The 6,515-nt window shown below is 47.2% G+C and overlaps 1 long non-coding RNA gene across 1 annotated transcript; it reads left to right on the top strand.

The window, feature by feature from the left end:
• Positions 1–495: 495 nt before the first annotated feature.
• Positions 496–5,842, top strand: LOC116666400. The gene is made up of 3 exons (XR_004323225.1): positions 496–741; positions 4,444–4,599; positions 5,730–5,842. It is a non-coding gene; the product is annotated as an uncharacterized LOC116666400 (long non-coding RNA).
• The last annotated feature ends 673 nt before the right edge of the window (positions 5,843–6,515 follow it).

Below are 6,515 nucleotides of genomic sequence, written 5' to 3'. Positions count from 1 at the left end.
ACTAGGAGTTTTCTTGGGTTTCTTTCCAGACAAGTGTAGGCAGAACCACCTACACAGAAAAAAGCAGTGTGGTGCTAAGATGCTAGACTCCGGGGTCAGCCTGCCTGGGTTCTCATGCTAACTCTTTGTCCCTGCTAGCTTTATGATCTGACCCTAGTTGTCTAACCTCCCTGTGCCTCAGTTTTCCCATCTGTAAAATGGACACCTACCCCATCAGGTTGTTACGAGATTTAAAGTGTTCGTATATGTAAAGCATTGCACTCAGAGTGTCTGACAAACCGTGTTTGTTATTTTTATAGAGAATCTTTTAAAAACGGTTTAGGAGGGTATCATACTACTGCTCTCCGGTGTCCTTTTCCCCACTTACTGAAGAATCTTGCACATCTTTCCACATCAGTAAACATAAATCCACCTCGTTTTTAACACTGCGTGGCATTGGATGGTATGGATATACTGCAATTTATTTAACCACTCTCAGATTTATTTATTGGTTGTTTCCAGTTTTCCACTCTTACACACAGTGCTGCAATGCCTGTCTTTGTGCAGTTGTCCCAGTACTTCTGTGAGGCAAATTCCTGCAAATCGCACTTCTGGTTTAAGAGAGAGAGCCCTGCTGTAGATGAACCGTTTTCTTCGTTTTCAGTGAAAGCCCTGCTGGCTGCTCTCACCCTGAAGCACATCTCGACTGACACATCTGAAGTCTGCAGGTGCACCGGTCCGGGTCCCTGCCCTGAATGAGAGGTACGGTGGAGCCGATGGGCAGCTCTGGGCAGAGGGGATGGTTAAGCTGATGGATGAAGCAGCCTCTCTGAGAGGCAGGGGATTCCACTCCTCTTTGCTTTCCTTTCCATGCTCACCTTCTACCTGAGGCTGAGAGTTAGGGGAACATGTGGAGTGGATGTTGGTGGCCCTAACTCTGGCCCAGCGATGGGGAAGGGGAGTGAGTGTGCAGAACCCAGCCCTCCTGCGGCTCTCTTCCTCTCCGGGAAAGTGGCTCTGAGAGAGCTGAGCACGAACAGCTGAACCCCTGGCACTGGGGTGGAGCCCTCTGGCCACCACACTCGGGGCATCACCTCCCCTAGCCCCACACCCTCTGGGGAATGTTTCCACTGCTGCTGGAATCTCCACTGTTCCCAGCTCGCGAAGGACAGACCCTGGACCTGCCCCTCTGCTACGTGTGGCCCTGTCCAGTCCTGGGGAAGCCGAGTAGCTGTGTGAGACGAACCTAAGGGCTTTGACCTTGAGGGCCTCAGTGTGACCAGGAGTCCTCTTCAGTGGGCCGACACTTGGAGGTGGGCTTCTGTCATCTCAGAGAATCCCAATGACTGAGGCAGGGGCCACAAGGGCAACCAGAGCCGTGGGCAAGAACTGTCTGAGGACCATTCCAGAACTAGCTTTCATTGGGGACTCAGAGCTGTGGTGAGTGAGAAGCCACCATAGGGCCAGGCACATAGCAAAATGTTTAAAGTTTATTCCAGTTGTTTTTTTTTGCAGGAAATTGTGAGTTGGGTTGACAGTCTGCTCACTTCTCCTTCTGACTGAGAAGCCCTTGTACTTTTAGAATATTGGGGCAGGCAGTCAGGAAGGAGGACCTGGACCTCCACACGAGCATATATGTGTAAAACAGAAAAGAGATGCTGGTCCTTGCACCTTGAATTGAGGGAGTAGACTTTCCCAAATTGTTCTTCTAAAAACCAATTTATACTCCCACGATGTATGAAACTGCCTATTTCTGTTCATCTTTGACAAGAGTGACTATGATTAAACTTCAAACATTTTGCCAAACTGATAGGAATGTAAAGTGGTGTCCTAGTGTTGATTTAATCTGTAATTTTCTTAATTATGAGTGTAGCTGAGCATATTAAATCTGCTTACTGGATGTGAGCATTTCTGTTGGGTTGTGGGGCTTTTCCTTATTGATTTGTAAAAACCCATTTTGCAGTAAGGAAGTTGGTGCTCTGTCTAGCAAATGAATGGCCAATATTCTCCTAAGTTTTTGTGTTCTTTTAACTTTGTTTTCTTGTGCAGAAGTATACACATTTTACTCAGTCGGATTTATCACTCTTTTCTTTAGGGCTTCCACACCAAGATTGTAAGACGATTAACCCATTTTTTTCCCCTGTTACTTCTATGATTTTTTTCTTTAATTTTTTTACATTTAAAATTTCTCTGGAATTTATTTTAATGTAGGAAGCCAGGTAGGAATCCAGCTTTACTTGCTTTTCTAAAACGGCCAGCCAGTATTGCAATGCTATTTATTTATTGGCTAATCTTCTTTGCTGGTTTGAAATGCCTCCTCTTTCACATATCAAAGGTTCTCACCCTTTCTACTTAGGAGATCTGGAATTTGTCCCCAGTTCTGTCACAAATTTCTATGTGATATCTGCGGAGCCCCATCCGAAGGGCCTTACTCCTATGTAAAATGAAGGGTTGATGGAGACGATGTTTAAATTCCCGACTAATCTTAACACTGTAAGTTGATGCCACAATTCCGTCATGATATCAAATCCTCCTCCCTCTTGGGTCTTTTTCACTCATTGTGGGGACAGGCTCAACTTAGCACCCAGTGCCTGGGGTCTGCTGCTCGCATCTCTTTTTTTCTCCCTATATTTAAAATTGAGGTACAGTTGATTTACAATGTTGTATTAGTTTCTGGTGTACAGCATAGTGATTCAGTAGCTAAGCATGTTCTGGATTAGTTAAGAAGAGGGGTAGTGGATATATTTCCCTCAATAGACCATCATGGTACAAAGGTACAAAAACGTTCCTTGGTGGAACTGCTAGGCTCCAGATCCTGATGGCTTTGACCCTGGGATTAAAAGTAACTATGGTGGCACAAAATTTCCACCAGGTGGCACTTCGAGCTCAGCAATGGAGTCAGCTTTCCACTTAGTGCCCACGAGTGCCTCTGGGGACACGGGTGCAGAAACAGCTTCCTCGAGCAGATGAGATTTCCTGTTATGTTTATTCTGAATTTGCCAGGTGGGCACGCTGTGCTGGTTCTCTCTTGGGCTTAAAGAAGGGGCGCTGGGTGATCCCTCTCCTTTCCATCACCCAGATCTGGTACAGGGTCCTTCTCCTGGGCAGTTACGATGGAACTCCCATGCTGGTGGCTGGTTGCACCCCTGGTTATAACAGGTGGTAGATTTTGGGTGGGGTGGAGATCTTTCTGCCACTGCTTTTGCTGTGGTGCAAGTAGCAGCATTTACTAACTGTGGATGGGCAGGTCCTGCTAGAAAGGCAAGAATTAAATTATAAACTGGGAGACCCTGGTGTGCTCCGGTGCAGGCAGCAAGGAGGCAGCTGCAGGAAAGGGAGCCATTATTTACTGAGTGGCTACGCTGTGGTGGGCACTGAGGGGAGCTTCCTCCGTGTTATCTTAGTTAGTCCTCACAATACGCCTGTGGCTTAGCTGCTATTATTGTTCACATTTTATAAATGAAGAAACTAAGCCTTGGAAAGATGAGGGCCTTTGCCCAAAATCACTAAGCAGATCAGCTTTGCAGCCAGGATTCTGTCCCAGTATCTGGTCCAAGGACCCGATCCCCAAAACCTGAGAAGAACAGATACAGAGGGGCGCTTTCACATCTGTCATTTAGAAATGCAGCCAGCAAAAAGTCCCTCCTACTTTCTCAAAACTTTGGTGCCTATAAATGTTCAAGAGACTATAAAAAATGGGGGGGGGGGCGGGTACACAGTATTATCACCGTATTACAAGTGAGGAAACTGAGACTCAGAGGGGCTACACATTTGCTCCAGGTTACAGCCAATAGTAAGTGGCACAGCTCCGGTTCAAAGATCTGTGACTCAGAACACCTATTCTTTTAAAAAGGCAAATATAATTGGAATGTGAGAGCCCATCCATTCATTCATTCACTCAACAAACGCTGACCAGGCAGGATCTAAGCAGCAGGCACGGTAACAGCTGTTTTCACTTAAGATTAGTCCTACTAAATATTCTCTAGTCTTCTAAGTTCCTCCTTGTATCATCCATCCTGCTGCCGTGTCCTGCCATCCTAGGCAGTCCAGAAAGGCTCATTGAATGGAATGGGATGGAATGGAATTGAACTGACTAGATGCAGCTGAAGCGTTCAAAGATCTTTGGACTTTCCAAGTCTCATGATATTCAGTTTGATTCAGTGTGGCTAGCACTTGTTGAATGCCTATTGTTTTATATTTCTTTACTATGCAGCTAATTTTGGCCATACCCACCCAGGCTGTTGCTAATATTAGAATGTGCACTGAAATATAAAGCTACACTAAATTCCAAATCAAGAGCAGGAGCATGGGTGGTGGAAGAAGGGAAACTGAAACCCTAGGCTGTGGAAAGGTAGCGTTTTGTTTAGAACGGAGTTGTGTTTGAAATGTGGTTATCCCGTTAACTAGCTTTGTGAGCGTGGGCAGGTGACATACCTTTCTGAATATCAGTTTCCCCCTTTGTAGGAGGCAGCCTTCCTCTCACTGGATCATCACCGATATCAGCTTCTTGAGGGCACAGTCTGAGTGCTGAGTGTTCTATTTTCAGCCCCTGGCAGAGGGCCTGGTTCCCAGTCAGCACCCAATAAATATTGAAAGAAGGAACACTGTTCTTCGAAGTAGGTAAGGCAAATTCAATTATTCCAGCTTCATAGATGGGGGAACAGATGCAGGGGGTTTGTTGAATGAGAAAAGTTGAGATTTGTTTAAGGTCTCTCACCTAAATGTGGCAGAAGCCAGTTTTTCTAAATCCTGACCTTGTAGTGTGCTGGGTCTGAGTTTTCCTCCCTGTGAAAATGACCTCCTAAGGGATCTCTGTGGTTCTTTTAACCCAAATATCCCACGAGTTTCGGTCAGTCACTCTGGTCACTGGAGGAGAATATGGCCCAAGATCACAAACCATGACCAGGATTAGGATGGGTATTTGGAAAACTGGGTTTGTTCATTCACTGACACAACAGTGATTCTTTGAGCACTTGCTCTGGGCCAGATGCTGTGTTGTATTCTGAGGATGAAGGCAGATACAAATACGAAACACAGGCCCTGCCTCCACTGAACTTACAGCTGAGGGGACAGTGGAGCAAGCGGCAACAGCGGGTGCCGGGCCAGGGGAGGCAGAGGATGCTGTGCGAGTAAGAGGGGGAGAAAGGAAGGGGTCAGAGAGGGCTTTCTGGGAGATGTGTTACATGGTACGCTGAGAACTGGAGCGTGAGTTAAAGGCAGCTGGGAGGAGAGTCAGTAAAAAGTCTCTGTCATTGGGGGATGGGCTACGCTGCGCTCTCCTCTCCTTACCTGGGAGGGGAAAGAGGGCCGAGCCGTCTCTGAGCTGGAGTGGGGAAGCCTGCGCTTTCTTTTACAGGGAAGGAGGTCAGCTCGTGTTATTCTGCCACGTTATCTCATGTCGACATTCATGTTGACACAGGCCCATCTCTGATGACGCCTATTTCTAGGTGGGTGGCATTGGTAGTTTGGTTTGCGTTCCCCAGAATCAGCCCCTGAACCAAGGATGTGTGTGCAATTAGTTCATTGGAAGGTGCCGGTCACGTGGACGGTGAGACGGGAGGAGCTGGGGGAAAGATGGCAGCCACGAAGGGTGAGTGGTTAAGCCAGTTACCATAGTGGCGGTTGTTGCTTAATTCCATGGAGAAACTCTGGAGAATGTAACAAAACACACGTCTCAGAATTCTCCCCGTCAGTGGGAGAAGGAGCTGGGATATCTGTTGATTAAATGCTGCCTGCCTTCTCCTCTCTAGGGTGCGTGTGTGTTCAGTGCCGGGCGGCTCCGGCCTGTGCCGTGGGCAGTCAGAGTGGCTCCTGTTGGCCTGAGCGGGCTCTCTGAAGGAAGAGGTGCTGACGTGAGTGTAAATGGTGAGGGGATCTGCGGGGCTGCGGGGGGAGCACTGCGGCGCCTCCTGCGCTGAGGCCTTAGCTTCACGTCACGCTGTGATTCCTGTGCTGTGTTGGTGGTAATTCTAGAGATGTCATCAAAGCTGTCTGATGGTCAGATTCCTTCTAGTTCCAGCCCATAGCTCATTAGATGGGAATAAGATGGAGAAATAAATTTAAGACAGAGAACATGGTCTTGGTGATGTATCTAGAGAGTTTCTGACTTATGCCAAATTTCATAGAAATTCATCTATGAATCCATATTACGTAAATAGAAACAAGATATTATTAGGGAATAAATTTACAAGCAGAGGTATCGAAGAGCCAGACCCCACACTCTTTTTACCCCACAGGGAGATGTGCTCAGACTGGGTTCCACATCTAGAGTTCTAGCAGAGAGGGGTCCTATCTTCACCTTCAAAGTGTTGTATATGTTTTCAGACAATGGTGCCAGGAGACATCTGTATTGCTGTGAGGATAGAAGGTCCTTGGTCAATAGGGTGAGCAGCCATCCTGGTTTGCCCGGCACTGCTGTTGGGAGATTAGCACTCAAAGTTGTGCATCCTGCAAAACCCCTTAGTCTCATACAGAGACAGTTGTGCAAGTGGCCTTGTTAGAAATGGGAAGCCTTCAGAAGAGCTCAGGAACTGGTC

The sequence above is a fragment of the Camelus ferus genome, chromosome 10 (assembly GCF_009834535.1).
Source record: "Camelus ferus isolate YT-003-E chromosome 10, BCGSAC_Cfer_1.0, whole genome shotgun sequence".
NCBI classification, from domain to species: Eukaryota; Metazoa; Chordata; class Mammalia; order Artiodactyla; family Camelidae; genus Camelus; species Camelus ferus.
This window is presented reverse-complemented; position numbering and strand designations above follow the sequence as displayed.